This window comes from Stegodyphus dumicola, chromosome 5 (assembly GCF_044657685.1).
Source record: "Stegodyphus dumicola isolate Sdum_Otavi_A_Nest chromosome 5, ASM4465768v1".
Lineage (NCBI taxonomy): Eukaryota > Metazoa > Arthropoda > Arachnida > Araneae > Eresidae > Stegodyphus > Stegodyphus dumicola.
The window spans coordinates 193,828,998-193,851,191 of record NC_140772.1 but is presented as its reverse complement, the minus strand read 5'-3'; the positions used below and the strand labels follow the sequence as shown (position 1 = coordinate 193,851,191).

General features: G+C 32.1%; 1 protein-coding gene across 1 annotated transcript in view; it reads left to right on the top strand.

Moving 5' to 3' along the window:
- LOC118197847 (diuretic hormone class 2-like) overlaps positions 1-22,194 on the top strand; it is a 216,126-nt gene that overhangs the window by 191,301 nt on the left and 2,631 nt on the right. The gene's annotated exons all lie outside the window — the stretch shown is intronic.

The window sequence follows — 22,194 nt, the reverse complement described above, 5'->3', positions numbered from 1 at the left end:
AGAAATCTTAGGATGTTTCCCCAGCACTCTTTTTATCAGAAAAAACAAAGAAAAATCATATAAATAACAAATGTAGAAGTTGACCATGATTACAATAGTTAATGATCATCTAGTCCATGGAGAGGTTGAGATAATGAATTTTATTAAAACTGTCCAAAGTCTTCAAAAAAGCGAACGAAATTAAAATATCAAACATATCGCAAATGATAAAGTATCTTAAAAATTGCTACAAACATTATGTTAATAATTTTGCTTTACATAAGAGAACTTCTTTGTTCTGTTTGCAAGCAATATTAAATGACTTCAAAAATTAAAAGAAAATTGCAAAGCATACTTGATTATGGTTATAAATCATGCTTCATAAAACAAAGGAACGAGATGCGTTAAAATATTTTGATTGGAAAATGTGAATTGTTTTCATACCAGATGATATTTGCAGTCACTGATTATCAAAATATAAAATTTGTACTGCATAAAATTTCATTTCTTTGCATTTTAATACGACATCATACTCTTATATTACGCTACATTTTCCTAGAAATATTGAATATAATAGTTCTAGATCCCACGCGGAAAGAAATGTAACAACATGCACAATTCCTTTGTGAAAACGCTATTCACTGTACCGCAGTTGTAATTTCCATATTACGCAGGTGTTTCATAGACTAAACACAGAGACCATGGTTTTGGAATCTTTTTTCCTGTTCTAGAAATGGTTAGATATTTTAAAATAGAGATGATTAAACTTATCAGGTGCAAGTTTATGGGTGATTACATATATATTTATACAGAGTTTTCTGAAAAATGCGTACTATTTTGGCATGAGTAAACACGTGACGTCGTTGCTGTCAGAATTTACAAGGTCGTTCGAAAACATAAAATGGCTACTGATCAGAAAAGCAAGCTTAGGATTAAAACTAATTCTGGCCTAATGTTGCGAGGAAAAAATACAGTAACAAAGATGACAGTCTTCGCGTAATCGAGCTGCAATACATCTTATATAAGAAAATGGCCGTTTTATTAGTTAAAAGGAAAGTTGCTAGATTAGTCATTTCTAACTGATAAATTAGATGCATATTTCACAACAGAATATTTACATTAAGAGGGGATATTAAACAAAATTAATTACATATGAACATTAAATTGCCTTATAGTCATCCTACTGAAACCGCCTTATCAGTTTAGGTTACAAAAATCATATCTAGCTTAAAAAACACGATCTAAACACAAGCTTAAAAATTACAGTTAATGCCAGATTTTTTTGGACGTTTTTCAAATTTTAAATTTAGGAATTTGATTATATATATAGAGAGAGATGATAGAATATAGATTTTATGTATGCTATATCTTTATATTCTACATATATAATTTTCTATATTTTGATGATGATATATATATATATATATAATGTAAGAAAAATAAAGAAAATATGTAAAAGATTAAATTAGCAACGTACATTTCCCTTCTCAATTCTAAAAATAGTAACCTGTCTCTGCACTGCGTCGTTTCTAGATTAATATACGTCATATGACTCTTGCATAATTCTGGTGATGTAAATGGAACCAAAACTTAAGCAACGAATAGTAAGTTTACTGATATATTAACTACCTAAGCAAAATCCATTGAGAACCAAAACTAACTCAGTCTGAATTAAGACCGAGTTAGTTTTGGTTCTCAATGGATTGGCCTAGCTTTGGCCTAGCTGTACTGCTGTCTGCTGCTTCTTTCTTACTGCAAAGTTATGAAAAAATGTAAACCTCTTGTAAATTTGCACAATTAATGTGACCGCAAGATGCTGAAATAAAAGATGAAGATTTAATCTGCCTTGGCCTCTAATTTCCTATTCATTATGGATTAACACTCCTGCGCCATCAAAATTCTCGCTGTTAATTACGAGTTTAACCGCCTGCGTTCTACTACAGAATATATTACATATATATATATATATATATATATATACGTTTTCTTTACGTTTTTAAAAATGATGCAAGCGAAGGAAATTATAATAAGGAAATGTAAAGATAAAAGAAATGAAACTAAAAAATATGCATATATTTTATCAGTATTGAATTCGAACTTTAACAGTTTGTTATGTTATAATTAACATAACAAATGTACACTAATAAGCTAAAATATTTATAAAAATTTGCTAAGTCCTAATTTTTGTCAATGAATTGCAATGTTTTTGAATAACGCTCCTTTTAATAACGCTGTTAGATGTACCCCCTTTCGAATATTACCCGAGAAATAAATAAACAGCACGAGTCTAGAATAAAAAATTAAGTGGAGTTAATGTCAAAGAAATTTTGATTTTTGACGAAATTGAAACCGGAGACGAAAAGCAAGAGAGGAATGCAGTAGAATAAGCAATATCTTCAAATCGAATGTTTTTAGAGGCAAGACTGATCTAACTTAACTATTTGGTTGTCCTGCGTCTTATTTTTCCAATCGTGTTAACAATAATGATAAGTCAAACTTATTTCATAAATGACAGGATAGTTACTTTTACTTCATTATCAGATATGGGGTGTTTAGAATAGATTTGAGTTTAAAACTCGAATTGGGTCACCTGTGACCCACAACGGGATCTTTTGCTCATTGCACAGCCATATTTCAAAATTAAGCTTTCAAATTGTTGGACTTTTTCTAAGTATTCAGTATAATGCCTTAAAACTAATTTAATTGAATTCGAACGATTTCTTTTATATTTCCATGTCTGTATACCTAGAACTACCATGGGGTCATAACTAAGCCGAAAAAGATTAATGTCTTTTTCCTTTATTTCAATTGCATATTTTTCAGTTATAAAAGAATAGTATAAGGAGAGGTATTGCACATAGTTTTTACAAATAAGAGGAAATGGGAAGAGAGGGTGTCCACACATATGGCGTGCCCTGCTAGGCAGATGTGTGTGCTTTTGTGATTGGAAGCTACTGTATCTGTGTACTGGAATATTGTAGAACATTCTTATCTCTGTTATATGCTAGAAACTAAGTAAAAAGAATCCTTTCCCTGTTGTAAACTGCACGGGAGGAAAGAAAAATTAGTGGCATTCTAGTTTTGCACACGTGTAGTTTTGGCACCCAGCAGGAAAAGTCTTTTGAAGGAAGAAATTTTGAAATTGCTAAATAAACTTTCAGAAACTGATTCCCGCGATGAAAATGCATCTGGTGATGATGAAAATTTTGTTATAAATGACGAAAGAACTCTTGGGGATATAATCTGATCTTCCGAATCCAGTTCAAGTGAAAGTGAGCTGAATAAAAGTATTCGTAGTAAATGCAGTTCAAGAGTTCATAAAACAACAGAGAAATTTTAAAGTGCTAAGAAAAAAATAAAGGAGAACAATCACACCCCTTTAAAGTGATTTGGAAGAAGCAAAAGATGGAACTGTATGGAAAATACATTAGCAGTGTTCAAATTCTTCTAGTCGACAACCTATTCAAAATATTTTAAAAGAAAATCAGTGACTTAACCGTACTCCAAAAGAAATATTTCTGATAACAGTCGTATAACTTCCTGGAGACTTTTCATAACTGATAAAATTTTGAATATTATAAAGAAATGTACAGAAGTGGAGGCAAGATCAAAACTATATAATGAGACTTTGGGGACTTCTCTTCATGAACTGGCTTTCTTAATGCAATATCCCATTTTCGAGAAGCTTTAGCTGCAAAAGGGGTTTCCGTCTCTAGACTGGGGTGAAATTTTTTCCCTTCAACAATGAGCTGGAACAGATGTTTAGAAATTATATGCGTTTTGAGTTCAAAATTTCAAGATCAGATAGATTGAAAGCTGATAAATTCACACTATATCAGATGTTTGGAATATTTTCATGGAAAACTGCTTCATGAAAAACATGCTGTAGATTTTTGCAATATATGCCAAATAAACAGGATAAATTTCGCATCAAATTTTTGTTGGCTGTAGATGGGAGTTCAAAATGCATAAGCAACGCATTTACGTATTTAGGAAAATATAATTCCAAATGAAATGATCTAAGTTGGCGAAAATGCTACTTTTCGGTTAATAAAGCCTTACCTCAAGATAGGACGAATTATAGCAAGTCGTTTTTACATCTCTAAAATTTGTAAAAGGTCTAAAAGAAAATGGTTTGAGCTATGCCGCAATAATCAATAGAGCGAAAGGAGAAGCTCTTAATTCCTTAAAGAAAACGAAAAACAAATTACATTCAACGACTTTCATGACACACAATACCATCATTCTTGCTTTCTACTAATGTAAAAAGTACAAAAATGTACTTTTTTTGTACTTAGCACATTGCATTCTTTATTAGAAATTACTCAAAATGAGAAAAAACTCCTGGAATAATAAATTTCTGTAAGTACAAAAAGTTTGAAGTCGACGTTGTAGATCAGATGGCAAGGAAATATTCCGTGAAATCTGCATCAAGACGTTGGCCAATGCATGTGTTTTTCAATATTTTAAATCTAGCGGTGATCAGTAAATGGTTAGTTTTTAAAGAGACAACAGGTTCTAACAATGAAAAGACAATAAAACTAATACTATTTGTGACAAATGCTCAAAATTAGTATGCGGATTATGCAAAAAAAAAAAAAAAAAAAAAAGAGAAATACTGTAGTATTCTGTGTGAAATGTTTTCAGAGAAAGTAGTATAAGTGTCATGAATATTTAATTTTTATTGTGATTTAATGTCTTACAAATCTGCAAGAATGTTAAGAAATTTAAATTAATTAAAAAATATGTTACTTAAAAAAATTTCTTCCATTTAATTTTCTACGGGCTACCAAAATCTTAAAGTATCTATTCTGAAATTAAAAATTTAAATTTTCTACTGCGGTACTTTTAACTAAATTTCATATTATGTATTATTTCAGAAGCTAAATTTTATAAATCATTAATTAAAAAATCATTATAATAATGGAGAAACACTTTATTTTGCGCATGTATCTCCCATACAAATTAAAAATAGCATCACTAAAGTCATGGGTAAGCTATGGCCCACCCGGATTGTTCTAGGATTACAAGAAATGCGGTAATTCTAATGTTAATTTTAATTTTGATGTAGCATTCCTCGTAACGTTTTTTGCATATCCATATTTTGAATAGGATCCACTGAAACGTTTTAAGTGTTAGCATTTATTTTTCAAGTACATATTTATAAAATTAATATCACTTGAAAATAGTGACTAATCTTTTAAGAATCATTTTTCACTAAACGAAATTTATTTTATTAAATAATATTATACAATTGACTAGTTAGTACGTAATCATAAAATTTGCGGAAGAGATTTCAGCAAAAATTTATAGTCATAAGTTAAATAAATGAAATTTCTCATTTTTTAACGCTATTAGTCATTATATGGATATTAACAGATGTATAGATATTATAATTATCGTACAAGATATAACAAATTCTATAACAAAATTCACTAAATGTAATATATTACGTTTTTAATATAAGAAATTGGTTAAGGTTTCATAATTTGAGCTTAGGCTTTAAACAAAATGCTTCCTTTGATTGATTTTAATTTGTATTCTAAGAAAGATAAATACATATAGATTACATCGACATCAACAAATACTTTTTCAGAACCATACAATCATGCTTGAAATATGTGTTTCATTTTATCGTTAGTTTGTAAACATTTTGCAATATTACATGCATCTTTAAATGAAGGTGGAGAAAAAGGATTCAGCGTTTTTGCTTTATGTTTAGCAATTTTACTTGTACACTATTTATTGAAATGCAGCTTACATTGTAATAGCATATGGTTTACTGTGTTACGATACGAAAAAAATTTAAAATAGTTACCTTTGTCATGATTTTATCTTTATCTGAAAAATCAATATATCCGTAATAAGCATTGTTTTGTAAAATATAAAGAAAGAGTCACGTAAAATTTTATAATTTCAAAAATAGATTAATCATTTTTAATTTAACTCATTTAGAGATGTTATATAGATCAATAAAAAGGAAAAATTCATGTACGTTTTCTCTTTCTTTCAGTAATAATCAATATTTCATTAGCATTTGAGTAATATTTATTTAATTAAATTTCATTAAACATTTTAATGGATATTCAGAATTATAATCACTAGTGAATTATTAAAGTTTAATCAAATTTTCTACAGTTATCAGAATATTTCTGGGAAACATGAGTTTCAAGTGAACCAAATAATCCAATATAGGTTCTAAATTTAAATAATTGCTATGTTATACAGGATTTTATTTAACAGATATAAAACTAGCTTCTCTGGATGTTGTGATTCCTGAAATATGATCAGTGTCTAGTGATTATTCTCTAATGAAAATCCCTATACTAGTAGAGTAGCAATTAATTCCTGCGTTATTTGGAATTTTAACAATATTATTAATGAAGTTCTGCATCCAGAAAATGAGTTCAAGCATTAAAATTTAATACTATTCATATTATAACCATTAAGCTCAAACAATATTAGCAAGTTTTAAATAACTATCATTGTTATGACTTTTTAATCTAGAATCAGGAACATTTTCTTGAAAATACTTACCAAACTCAAAATTTCCATAATGCTGAAAGACAAGGCTCTAAGATAGTATCTTTTGAATTTTTAGCTGTTTAGATGTTTTCAAAATTAGCTTTGAAAATTTTATACGTCGCGTGTAATGAGCATGGTACTAGATGAATCAAAGTTAGCTTCTTAGAACCAAGTATATTTATTTAATATTTAATTTAAAGTTTAACGAACTGTATAATGAATTAATTATTCAAATCTGTTTTATGGGAAATTTTCTCACATGTATTGTAGTTTCCTTCATAATTCAGGTATCTAGAATTAGTAATGACTTCATTAGAATATATTTTTATTGGAAAGCTGCATTTACAGTGTTTCATGTGTTATGATTCAACACACAAAATTTAAGTCAAATGTAATTCAAAGAAATAAAAACATAGTTTAATGTTATCTATTCTTTAGGGATATGGAACTGTGCAACTAGCAGGCAGTAAAGGTGAAAAATATCAGAATACGAATTTTTCATATTACGCTTTTCTTAAAAGACACACTTTGTTTTCTCCCATTTTAAAGTACTCATGATAATTCGTTTAAAATGACGATGATAAGTTTATTTTTCGGGAAAAATATATTCATTTACGTGAATGTTGTACACAGATTTACCCCCATGGAAATTGTGGTACTCCAAATATGGTGTTACTCTACAGCTCAATCATACCTACTTTCAAGTATAACTCTGACATTTTATGGATTAGCAGTGAACAATGAGATCATGAAATTAGACGTTTAAGCAAAAAAGCAAATCAAAATATCTCAAAGAAATTTTACTGCATGCTAAACTAGAGAGAGCGGTTACATATATTTTAAACGATATCAGGGCCGTTTAATTAATGTATAAAATGCAAAGCCTATTTTTTTAAATGTTCGATTTGTTAGCGCTTTTTTTCTGGTTAAGGTGCTTCGAAATAAGTTTGCTCCGTGATTTCCATGATAGAAGAACTTGTTGTAAAACTCCTTGGGGTAATTATTTCCATTCCTCTTCTATATCTTCCCAGAATCCCTTATTCGTGGTAGGTTTTCACTTAGAAAGAGCTTTTATCAAGGCACGATAGTACATAGGCGAAATGCCAGGAACTTCGCAGGAATACATTTAAAAAGTATACATGCAATACCTGTACGAAAGTTAACCAAAGTGTTTCGCCACCGCAAATATCGTCTGCACAAACAGTTCGCGTTGATGTGTGTAATAATGTTTTCTTAAATGATTATTGGCACTTGAAAGAAAGAGATTTGCTTAAGAACGCTGTGTTCTGAAATTTGTGAAAACATATCGTTATCATTAACTACAAGGTGTCTGAAATGGAAGTATCACGCTAGCAGATTAGAACTAACATTTACTTCCACTTCTGTTGCTAAACGTCAGCTGCAGAATCTCACCAAATAACGTGTTCTACCTTATGACACTGAGAAGGTTTGGTACTGACAGTTCAAAAACAAGAACATTCAAGAAGCAGAGCGCTCTGGCCGGCCTACTGATGTTGATGAGGCCAGAATGCGAGAACTTATGTAAGAAGATCATGCATACTTATGGAAGAAGTATGCAACCACTCTAAAGTTTGGTAAAGAGTTAAACGTTAGTGTCATGCCCTTTAGTCGCGCATATCCATTCGTGCCATGTCCATAAACTTGACTTACAAGTTCAATCCCTGGGTGCTGCATGAGCTGACTCAAGTAGATACGTACGGGCGTGTTCGGGTCTGCACTAGTCTGCTCGACACTAAGGACACGCAAGGACAGAATTCTCGACCGGATCGTTACTTGTAATGAAAGATGGATTTAATTCGACAACACAGGCCAAAAAGGGGATTGTGTGCACCCGATGACCCCGCCAGCAGCATCGCAAAGCGCAATTTGACTAACAAAAAGGTCATGCTCTATATCTGGTGGGATTACCGTGGAATTATCCTCAAAGATTGTCTGAGGAAAGGTAAAACCTCGACAGTAAGGTGAACAGCGAAATACTAGTCTATGTTGAAGCTGCTATCTGAACTGAGTTCCGGCGCAAAAAGGTAATGTTCCAGCAAGATAATACAATGTCTGCAATGCAGCCATATGTGTCTGCATTCACTGGTTGGACTCTATACGGACTCGAATGTGTTTTTTTCCACACCCACCATATAGCCCAGATATCGCTCCTTCGAACTTCTACCATTTTTCACACCTATAGATGTATTTTGATGGTACTATCTTCCATTCTATACCAAATGTTCAAGATGAGATTGATCTGTTTTTGGACTCGCGGCCACAAAGTTTCCGGGCCGAAAGCTTTGAGAAACTACCAAAATTTTGGCAAAAAATCATAGATTTGGATGGTGATTACTTACCTGCACTAAAGGTACTGCTTTCATAGGTTTCTTCTAACTTTATTAAGAACGCTTTTTTGTGGAAAGAGGTTTCGCTACAAACAGAGGTATGCGCTTAAATTATTATTATTAAAATAATTTTTGAAGGGAAGGTGCAAATACATATAATTTTTACGTAAATACATGAACTAAAATAAAAATGCATTCATGCATAATGTAAAGGGTAATATGTCCAAGCCATGTAAAATGCAAGTAGAAGATGTAAATATATTAAAAAGTATTTTAAACTTCAGTAACTCATTTAAATTCTCAATTTGTCAACGAATGATGTATTTAGATTTTCAGAAATTACTGCGTTGGTGTGATCGTGCTGAAAATAAAACGACACCTCTTATATGTGTACGAAATTTAGTAAAATAAATGTGTTAAATAAATAGTCTAAACATGGCTTTTCATACGGTTATTGATATAAACTTAGAATGAAAATAACACAAAAAGCGAAATTAACTGCATTAACCTTTAAGGCCTAGATTTGTATAGCCATAAAATAAGAAAAACAATGAAATTATTAGTGAATAAAAATCTCGTTTAAAAATTCAGGACACTGAGAAAGATTCATGGATTTATTATTGAGTGCAACTATCTCCTAAAGAATACGTACTATTTTCAAGTGAAGTACATTTGCTGTATTAATGATTATTTTCAAAAATGTTTAAATGGCAGTTTTGACATTTTGCGTGCGCCTTCGCCCGCAGAGATGCCTTTAATTTGAAATTTTAAAGTTATATTCGAGGAAGAGTTGGTAAGACTTAAATATTATGCAGTACGATGTTAAAAGAATTTTGTTTTCCTCATAACTATTTATAAATGTCAAACTTTTGATTATTCTCATTACTTTAAATTCTTGAAATAATTTTGGCAATAAACTGGAAATAAAAATTAACTAATTTAAGATTTTCAATTTTTCGCTTCATAGTCATACAGAGATCTTCCAAATTGCGTGCTAATTCTTACGTCTCGCCACAGAGACATAGGACATAAAGAAAAATTAAATGTGTTTCATAAGTTATTAATTTTTTTAAAATTTTGTATTTGCTATTAGAAACGTATGAGTGTATTATAAAAACATGGAGATTTAACATTTCTGAGACTAACACTCATCTTGTACCTTGCCTGTCTGCTTATTTAAGATGCTACGAAAAAAACATTTTCCAAGCAGACTGTCTATACGTTGCTTCAAGTTCATTGTTTTCCCCTTTCTGAATGTGGCAGAATAATAGCGATCATCTTTTGTTAATGAAAAAATTTAAATAACATGTCTTCCGTTACGGATGTAACAAGAAAAGACAGAACTTAAGATTACGGTATGTGCATTTCCATTTTTTCCTTATGAACCATGACCTGAGCGGAAATTTCCCGATTTATGAAGCTTTACAGATAAAGCTGTAAGAATGAAAAAACGCCCACACATACCCGGTGGCAAAGGAATTTAAGTACTTTCGGATTTTATCGTTGACCAATTCTACAAAAAAAAAAAAAAAAAAAAAAAAAAGGAAAGAAAAAAAATCTTCGTTAAACAACATGATTTAACAACTATAAGCAATAAGCGTAATATCACAACAGACTCATAAGATCTTGCCTTTCGTGTAAGCCCAATTAATTCTTGATAAGCCATTCCAGTTTTTGTAATAATTATAACTGGGACTTGCATTCAACAAAACAGCATGCGGCGAAGTACTTTAAAAAATTTCAGGATTTGTGCATCAAAAATTGCGTACTTCAATGGGCATGAAACGGAACTTTATTTGAAAACGATTAAACAATTACGATGAAAATAAGCAAGTGTCCATTCGATAAAAAAAGTGGTTCGAAAGCTCCGAAAAGATATATTATATCCGCGCAAAGTGCATCTTTTGATTATCTAAGTAAATAAAGAGCGATGTATTTGTTTCTTTAAATTCTTAACGGTATGATTACCATTAATACTTTTAAATTTTGTATCGTAATATGAAAATTTTAAGTAATATTGCTTTTATCATTTAAAATTAAAAAAAAACTAAGTCGGTGCTAAATGTGCTGAATCTGTTAATCACTACGGTAAAGACCAGGTGTCCCCATTCAACGTCAATTTCTTCAATGATTTGTACAGATTTGGTGGTATCTCCTACAGCTTTCGTGGTCAGCAGGAAGGTACTTTAAGTACCTAAATGTGTAATGGCTGATGCAGCAATGTCAGTTGCAGAAACTTTCATTTTGTGTGCCGATTAAGCTTTTAAAGTATTTTTCTTCCTGACGTTTTTGCAATCTGCTCAATGGCTAGTGTTCAGCAATCGATAGGCACATTTTGAAATCAAATAGAATAAGATAATAATCTAAATATATCTCTTTGCAGGATTCTGTAATTACATTTTACCTCACAGTATTTGCTTTGTTATATTGTTTTCGTAAATTAATGTATCTCATAATAAGATGGATAAATTTCAGCAGTTTGAATGTAAGTATTTTTAAATTGTTTACATTAAAATTCGTGGCTTTTTTGTGTCTACTGTACATCGCAAATTTTCTTTTATATTGTAGTTTTCGCCACGTGAAACGTGAGTACGAGCCAGTTTCCTTCAGAACGTGTTATAATCTATTTCCGAAGCCATCGTTGTCCACTTACTCATTCGTTGAGTATGACATTAATCAAACATTAATTAAGGAAATCTTTCAGCTACGGTTAAAGCTTGATATACTTCATTGTGAGCTAAATTGCATTATAGTGAAAGGACCCAAGCTCCTAGATTAGTTGTTTCTTGAAGAGTCTTCAAAATAATTTAATTATGATAAAAAAACTCATATTAAATTCATTCATTTACTGCAAGGAATAATATCGTAGATATCTTTTATACTATCAAGCATTTTCGATCATTGTACTCCCTTCTTTCCTCTTTCCTTATCGCCATGGGCCCACAGCGGCCGAATGGATTTCGGTTTGTGGTTTGAATCCCAGTGAACGGTCTAGCTGCTTGGACGTTTTTGTGTTTTCAACCAACTGTAACATGGATGCGAGCCAGTTTCCCTTAAAAGTTTTTTTCACGAAGGTATCCCTCCTCTTAGACAGATAGCCCTCGAATGCTTTGCCACAGTCAAATAAACCAAACCCTTATCCCCACAAGCTCAAATTTCACCTCATGAAACTCGTCCCAGGATTACGACTGTTTATGTCATGACACTAAGTGGTCAATAATAAAAGTCCAGGAAACATCCAAGGAGTTGCCAAAACTTTCATTGTAACATAAGTCCCTCTTTTTAGGTAGATAGTTCACGGAAACTTCGAGAAACTCAAATAAACCAAACCTTTTATATTGTTCTGTTGTGATTACAGCCTGCTTTTATCGCAATTTAAATTTCTGGGTTTTCTGGGTTTATTTTTATTAGATGATTTAAAAATATGACAAATATTAAATCTTTCCGTGAATGTCGAAAAATTCTGAATTTTTCCATTATGTTTATTTCTTGTTAGAATTCTTAGAGTATTTTTATATTTGAATAAGCCTTATGGTTTTTCCAATTAGAATTTATATTAAAAATATCGTAAAAGAATTTTATTTCAAAATGGAGCTGTTGCTTTGCAAAAGTTTTGTTTTGATCTGGTAGGTTTCTCTTCGGAATTGTTGCAAAACTGTTACATTAATACTAACCCACAAATAAAAAAACACTTCACTGTTCATTCGACACCGCCCAGAGGAATTTCCTACCTACAACAATATAATTATTACCGCCCAGAGGAATTTCCTACCTACAACAATATAATTATTACCGCCCAGAGGAATTTCCTACCTACAACAATATAATTATTACCGCCCAGAGGAATTTCCTACCTACAACAATATAATTATTACCTTATTGTTACATATACATACACAGAACTACTAATGTAAAATAACACATCTTCTTTAAAATATGTCTCGTTATACAGCTAAGTAGCTAATGCAATTGGAAAATCAATTTTTTCTAGTTATCTGCATCCCATTCAAGCGGTCCAACATTCTAATCAACTATACAATATATGTGGCAGTCCTTCATTAAGAAAATGTTAAATTAATTCCTATTTCTTACGTTTTCAGTCGAGCTCTGTTTCAGAATGCTGCGTCACACACGGAAATGCATTAACATAACCTCAAATATTTTCTTTTGCATTTTATTTAACATTCATCCTTTCGCTGTTTATTATTAAAACACATACACTTGTGAAATTTATTCCCTAGAAAACTTTCTGTCAAATAGCATTCGCATTCAGGATTTAATGCGAAGAAACGACTTTGTGTGGCTTTTGATTGCAGTACTTGATAGCAGAGCATCGAACATTGTCTATCATCATCAGAAAAGTGCATTATCTCTTTAACAATCTTTCTCGCCCCAGTGGAAAGATAAGTTCGTATAGTGATCTTTAAATATTCTGTTCATTACTGATGGAATGCACACAGTGTGCATATTTTCAGAAATTGTTTAAGTATTCCGATTCTACCTGTTCTGAAATTTATGATCTTGCAAAACCAGTACATGAACCGTCAAGGAAATACTGCGAAAGTTATTACACTGATTAGCATGAAGTATTCATTTTGTTTTCCTAAAATGTCCAATATCCACACTCCTTTTATACATCCAAAGAATGCAGTAAACTTCGCTTGAATTATTTATAGGTTCACTACAGAAGGAAGAATTTATTTGAAATGTGAAAATATTTATTCATGTATAAATATTAATAAATCTTTTAAAAACGAAACTTTTTAAAATTAACTTTCTTTACTCATCTAAGTCAGCTTTGTCATCAGCGGACTATTATTTAATTTCTTTCCTTATTTTATGTGAGAGAGTTTGAGAAATACAAATAGTTAACAACATACCTATAAACAAGTAATATAAAAATTAAAGTCCATTCCTATTTCAAAGCAAAATTTTTAAAGTAAAACAAAATTAAATACAAAAATTTTTTTAAATTTTTAATATGTGAAAAAACTATATCAACATTGTCATCCACTACAAGTTTAAAAAAATGTATTTGAACTTGAGTGGCCGAATAAAAAGTATTTTATGAATGACTGAAAAGTAATTAATTAATAATTAGTTAAATATAAAATGGGAATGTACTAATATAGATACAATTGTTAAAATGCCAGGTAAATTTCAATAAATACATTGCTATTTCTATTAAAAAATTGCTAAAAAGCATACTTTGCTATTCATTACAGCTTGAAAGATATTTCGAAAGATATTGTTGAAAAGTATCACGTGATTATATATGATTCATCTATTTCAATTGCAACCGCTTTAATTATATTTTTACTGGAAATGTTCGTGAGAAAAAGCGTGGGACTTCTTTAAGTTAAGCATGTTATATAGCAAAAATAGGAATTACAACTAATAGGTTAGGTTGAATACGGCAAAGCTCGCTATGGCTATCTACATAAGGGAAAGGATACTCGTTCTATCTGACGCTAAGCATAGGAAAAGAAATAAAAAACAACCATGTAGTCAACCCTTTCTTTAGGGTCAAACTCTCAGTATTTTAAGAAATGAATCACTCCACCATTTTTAGGGCATAAGGAATAATATCACTGAAAAAGAGTTAAATGGTACCCGGTAATATAACAGCAAACATTTAAAGATTTTGGCACCCTGAAGTCGAATATGATAGTTGTTGTGTCTAAAAAATTGTTATATTTCAGCATCAACATTACTTACTCATGAAAAATTTCAAAAATTGACCAATATGTTGGGAACAATTAAAATTAATAACAAAATCTCCAGTTATGTTCTTGTGCTTAAAGTCGATGGAAAAGAAGGATATTTATCTAGAGCGCTTACTTATAGATGGATTTGATTGATTCTGAAATGAGACTTCTGATTTTCTAAGATTTTTTTAAAATTTTTTATTTTTGGAGCCTTTGTTTTTGACTTTTTTGCCAACTTTATAGACATAAGTTTTTTATTTAATATCATTTTAATAGCATTCTTTTAATAGCTTTATTCTATTTATACCATTATCATTCAAAACTGTGAATGAGTGAGATTTATAATTCTTCCAATGGCTTTCTATCTTTGTAATTGCAATTATATGTATTCGGGTTTTTTTATTGTACAACAGCACTAAATTATATTTTCACCTGTTTTTCTAAGGAATTTGAAATAAATATCTGCAAAATAAAATAGATGACATTTACACAGTTCTTAGTTGAATCTGTTGAGTGGCACATTTACTTTCATTAATATTAAAAGTACTGATAAACAAAGAGCTAAATTTATTTATTAATTCTTGTTTCGAAGACCCGTTAAAGAGTGCTTTAAAAATTAATGCTGTTTAAACAGAATGGAAATAATTTATACCAATTGGAAATATTAAATTTATTATAATTTCTTTTGTAATATAATGTAGATATATCAAATGTTCTTTTTTCTTATGATTTATTACCTTGATTTTATGATTCTATAGAAACAACTTTTACGGCATGCAAAAGTATTCGCCAAATCAGTCTGACCACCATTTGTAGAATATTCAATGAAATCTAGCGCAAAAAACATATTTTGCAAACTAATTAATTAATCCATTTTGTTTAGATTAATAAATTAGTTTGGATATTGAGAAACATAATTAATCTTTTAAATTTCTTCTAATTTCTATCTTTAGGCGTCATAAATTGTACAAAGTGTGTGTGTATTGAGAATACGGCAAAGCACACTAGGGCTATCTGCCTAAGGGAAGGGATGCCTTTCGTGGAGGACTTTCTAAGGGAAACTGGCTCGTATACACGTTACACATGGGGAAAACCACGAAAACGCCCATGCAGCCAGCCCGTTCGCGGGATTCGAACCTCGGACCGAACTACCAGTGTTCAGCGACTTTACCGCTCGGCCGCTGGTGGGCAAAAATTGTACAAAGATGTCTATTCAGAATCAAACCTACAGGGCCTGATATTTCATAACGTTAAAATTGTTGTTCAGTGTTATTAACAGTTTCATTATGACGATATCTTAGCTGAAATATGAAAACATTTGCTTATAAGTTAATGCAGCTAAGTAATTAATATAAAATGGATTAATAGCTAGAATTGGGGTTCTCAATGAGAAGGGTAATAATTTTATAGTTTCAGGGCAGGAATGCGAACAGCATTTTATTTACCTGTTCAGTATTTAGTGTTAGTTTGTAAATATAAAAACACTTCTATTCAAGTTCTGGTATTCATCAATATTTACTATATTTTTTCTTGCACATTTACTATACTTTTTCTTGTACATTAAAAATATTCTAAACTTAAAAAAAGGTATTTGTATTTTTCGTGTTTTGAAAAAGGGGAGGAGAGCGATTATCTAACAATGGTGAAAGCGGTTCCTGTGGGAGCTAATGATCTGGAATATAGAAACGGCTTTTACCACATCTACGTAGATGCCACAAAATTAAGCAATAACCTGTACTACTAACTAGATAATAATGACTTTTACCTGTATCAGCCAGATAAAAATTAATCGATAATAATAGACCTGATTTGATTAGGATATCAGAAACATAAAGCAATATATCCCAGTTTCTAAATGTATAAGCTACAAATACTCGTATATTGTCTTTTAAATGCTCCGTAAAGCCATTTTTAAGATAAATATTTGCTATTAATAAATATTGATCTAATGAGATAAATTAAGAATAAGACTATAAGGTATTTCTCTCGCCTTCTTAGCGAGCCTTCGTGGTGTAGCAGTCTGCACGCTCAGCGCGTAATTGAGAGGTCCGCGGTTCGATTAATGGCGAAGGCATTGCATATTTTTCATCTTGCCTGCTTTCCAAACATATCCTAATGTCTCTATAAGACTTAATGTAAATTTAAAGAAATTAAATCTAGTTATCTGAGAATATGCACATATATACTAAATGTTAATTAAGGGGTTATCACTTTCAAATATTGATTAAACGGAATTTATATATCCTTTTTTATTGTAAAGGAGGTAAGAATTAAATTAAGAAATAATTAAATAAACTGCAAACAGAAAATATGAAAATCAGATCGCATATGCATCGCAATAAACATATGTTTATTGACTTACAGGTTTTTCTTTATTTATTCAACTAGAACTCATATTTTGCTATTCTAGGAATCTGCTTTCATAGCTGCTGTATTCATTAAAGTGCAGGGTGTTGCGTTCACTGAATTAAATTTTTATGGCTATCTTTAAACTTATTTCATAGTAATAAAATCCAATATCAATACAGTTCTATGAATTGGAACAGGCCTGGATTTTGATGAACTTTTCACGAAAGGGTAATATTCTATTAACTCATCCTGAGTTAAAACTAACATGAATAGAAAATGCATGTGAAATACCTAAACATTTGAAGATTATAACTTAACATGCTTTAAATGCAGTTAGATAATTAATACTAGCTTGTGTTCAGGCAAAATTGTTTAACGATGGTTTATTTTGCACAATAAATGTCATATAATTTATTGACTATTATAAAACTGAAAATGAAAAACAGTGTGGGTTTACTGATACTCATCATTTAAAATAAATATTTTGGAAATTCATTGGTCAAAAGAATGCTTGAAACATTAAATTAAGTGTTGACTGTAGGGATTACTAGAGCAAATGCATCAGTTTGACTCTGCTATAATGACATTCGAGATACCTACTACATGAGTATTGAGAATGAGTATTCAGCAGGCACAATATCACTTAGTAAGATACTAAGATTTAGCTGTAAATTTGTTTCTGTTATATATATATATATATATTATATACATATATATATCCACCAAAACAGAAGGTACTATTACACTGGCGAAATAAATTAAGAGAATTTTCATATTTGATCCACGATCTCCAGAACTACTGGACAGATTTTAATAAAATTTGGTGTGAACATAGGTTGATATAATACAAACAAAATAAACAGTTAACAGTTATAATAGACACACATGTTCGTGTTTAACACTCATGGGAGTCTGAAGGTCTAAAAGAGCGGTTGCGGAAAACACAAAAAGAAATGGGTTAATAGAGGTTACGGTCCCCTCTTACAGCCATACAGGCCTCGCAGCGTGATATTATACTGGAAATAAGGCAATTTAGCAGTACCTGTGGAAACGTATCCCACTCATTCAGCAACGCTGTTTTCAGTTCCTGTATGGTCCTCGGAGGGGGTTATTGGCTATGCGCCACTGACCAGGCTTCCGACCTAAGGTAAAACCGAACGGAATGATGCCTCATCAGTGGATCGGAGGAGGTTGAGAGTAGTAATTGCCCTCCCCAGAGCGTCCCAGACATGCTCTATAGGGTTGAGGTCTAGACACCTGGCTGGCCAATCCATCCGGCCAATATCCTCACTCTCGAGAAACTAGTCGACCAGAAAATTTCTATGTGGTCTCGCGTTATCGTCCTGTAAGATGAAATTGGGGCCCACTGCACCCCGGAAAAGGCGAATATAGGGCTCCAAGACCTCACATGAGTCACAGAGCCTCTCTCAAAGACTCAAAGACGTAGAGAGGTGTGCAGCCATCCAATATGATGCCTGCCCAGACCATTACACCAACACTTCCATAATTGTTGATTTCGCGGACAATGGAGGGTAAGTAGCGGGGGCCTAGTTCTCTGCATAGAATCAGTGTTTAGGCTAAAACGGGACTCGTCGGTCAACAGAACGGTCGCCCATTGCTCCGTACTCCAATCACTGTGCTGCCTGCACCATGCTAATCGGACTCTCCTGACCGTAGACGTGAGCGGGACGCAAACAGCCGTTCTTCTGACAAACAATTCTCACTCATTCAGTCTTTTGGAAACAGTCACCCTTGTTACACGTGTTCTTGTGGCCGCATACAGGTCCCAAGAGAGCTGAGAAGCTGTAGCCCCTCTGTTACGTCTCGCTAAAATGGACAAATAGGGATCTTCTCTAGCCGGCGTGGTTCTTGGACGACCTTGCCCAGGTTTTCTGTCGACGGATCGATTATCCTGGAACTGTTTCCATAGGTTACACACGACGCTGGGCGTTAAATTAAACTCTGCATATCTGGAATTCCTCTAACCTCCCACAATTCGCCACCTCATTCTATCGTTTAATCGTTGTTGGTTACTCTTTTTTACTGCTCCGATGTTAATTTAACCGATTGCGGCAAGATAACACCAAGAAATTCGCCGAGGTTGGCTGGCAAACGCAATTCGTCTTTCACTCCACGCACTTATAAAGCCTTTTTCTGCTGTCCCCGCTTACGCTTGCGTATTTGCCGTACAAGATTTGCATTTTTATCTAGAAGCATTGGTTTTTCCTTCAGTTCAATTCTTTTCATGCAATTCGGTAAAATATGCAAATTCTCTGAATTTATTTCACCAGTGTATATGAAACATACGCATGTTGCTATCCAAGGAAACTATCAAAATTCCGAATTCGACAGTATTTCTTACAGAATATACAATGTCTCGACATCATCGTAAAGTAAAAAAGTTAAGGAATTCTAGAAATGTTCATGTTTGAAGAAATTTACCACATTTCTTTTTGTTTGTTTGTGGCCTATTCCACCCGATCGTCAGTAACGTCAGATCAGATCTCTGATACTAGAGAGAGCCCACGAAATTCATGGTAGCAATGGGTCAAGATTGTGGCTATCGTCGGCAAGAGCCTTGACCACCATATAGGTAACAGTACGACTTTGCTCAGTTCCACCCCCAGTTTTGATAGAGAGTACCCCGAGGGGGGGGGCAAGACGGGTCAAAGGTCTCCAACCCCTCTTCCTCTACCACCAACTTCTCTAGAGGACTTTTGGCTTGTCGCCTATTTAAAGTGGTCTCCATTCCACATGGACAACATACATGTACAAACATCCATGTCTTCTTCGGGATTCGAACCTGGACCCTTCGATACGGCAGTCAGAGTCGCTAACCACTATCCCGGTTGGGCGGCTCATACATTTGTATTAGTAACAAGCAAAACAGATGCTCGTTAGCTCTTTCAAATCTCCTACTTTTGAAGGCCCACCAGCGGCCGAGCGGTTAAATATCTGAACACTGGTAATTATGTTCGAATGCTGTGAACGGGATGGCTGCGTTGGCGTTTTCGTGGGTTTCCCATGTGAAACGTGTATACGTCAGTTTCGCTTAGAAAGTCCTTCATGAAAGCATCCTTTACCCTAGGAAGATAGCCCTCGAGTGCTTTCCCGTAATCAGGTAAACCAAACCAAAAAGTATTTTTGAGGACTCACTTAAGGATTTTCCATACATAAATAATTGTTTTTGATAAATTCTCAAAATCTCTTCTCAGTAATTTTACCAAATTAGTCCTTTATGTAGCATATAGTTTCAATTATTTAAAATCTTTGATTCATTAATTATTTAAACAATTGAATATATTTACTTGATGAACTAAAAGTTGTAAGGGTAAGTTCTGATTACTGTGTTACGTAATATATAATAATTTATATTTTAATCTTCTTTTAATCATAATTCTGATAGCTTAATTTTAAAAGAGCTGTACGCCAGTCGAATCAGTTTCTAAAATACAATCATTTAAATTAACAAATCTAGTTTTATTTCATTAATCTCTTTATGCTAAAAGATAATTCACTTATTTACATATAGATTCGTTTATTTTCTTAAATCAAATTAATCACTTAACAAACGGAGAGAGAACGCATGCCTATGGAGATGTAATTAACGAAAGTTCTACCGAAACATGAATTGGCATCCTTAAGATTCCATATCTGAGTAAGGAGGTCTTAATGGCGTAATTTATTCCTCAAATGATTGGGACTGGATACTCTTCCCGATTTCTCCTTACAGTTTGGTGGTATTCTGAATATAAATGGCCAAATGCATGGTTAAGATAGGCTGAGAAAAGCAGTAAATAGGAGCGTATTAAGAACAAACCTTTCAGTGGCTACTTCTTTAACAATGGATGGTGAGAGATGCCATGAATGTTAGATGTAAGATAAGCTACTTCTGAACTATTATACATTATTTTGCTTTCGCTTATATCTGATGCAACTAAATAGGAAAGCATTAACATGTAGCTCAAGAAATCAATTTCGTATTATTTGCTTTGCAAGGTGAATGCGCATTATTAGATTTCGTCTCAACTTAATACAGATATGTGAAAGAAATGGATCTGCAAATGCATGTTCACACAGTTTTACGAAGTAAGCAAGACAATCAAATATAAAACTTTACGAAATTTATCTATTGCTTGATTGCTTTTAATTTATGAAAACCAACCTTGCGAGCATATAATCGTAAATAGCAAAGATGATTTTTGGCGCTCTTATACATTTATTTAATTATAAAAAATATTGATAAAATATTTTAAGTACATAATTTAAAAGACAAAGTAATGATAACGTAAAGCATGCAGCAAATGAAAGAAACATAGATATGAACTTCTAAATTTATAAAAAGGTTATTATATATAATTCTATAAAGAAGGCAAAACTGGTTGTTAAAGAAATTTTTATCACTAAAAAACAAGAATTGTTTTGTCATTAAAAATATTGACTATGGAATGTGACTATAGAATAACTATGAAATAACTATGACTATGGAATAAATATGAATTGGTTTCTTTAGTAAATTAATAATTACTAGTTCCTCGATTTGATCGTGAATTGCAGTACGTTTGATTGGTAACTTAATCGCAAACGTTAGTGAAGTGTATTTAAATTTCAGTGAACTGTTTTTTCTTTAACGATAAGGAAATATTTTACGAAAACACTTTACAATGTGATAAGTCATTCAACGTATCTGGAAAATCCATGCTTTCCTTTCTTCGAAATAACTATGCGAATTAGTTCAAAATGTTTAGGTTAGATTATCTGAATATAGCAAATCAATCGAAGGAAATTTGCCAAAAGGAAATACAAATATTCCTTTTAGCGAGAACATTTGTATAAGGTAAAGGATAACCTAAATTAAATTTATTCCGCACGTTACACATGCGAAAAACCTTGAAAATCAACTATATAGCCAATGTGATTGACTGAAATCGAAGACGAGATGAAGCATGAGAATCAATAATTTTTAACTGCTCGGCGACTGGTGCTGCAATCTAAGGTTTTAAGTAACTTGTGTGCTTTTTAAGTTATTTCGCTTAACGAAGAGTAGTGTTTTGACAAATTTATGAAAATTGTGGTCAGAAGTAGAGCTAAGGTCTTGAAAGTGTTATGTATTTTTAAGCTTACATAGGTTTTCATTTATTTCCAAAGATATTTAATTTTTAAAAAGCAGATTTAGTAGAATGAAAATAATGATGTCACACTAAAATTATCAAAAAATTAAAGACTTTTGTTTTGTTTCACCATGTTACATATTTTGTTCATTTACAGTTAGTAATATTTATCAC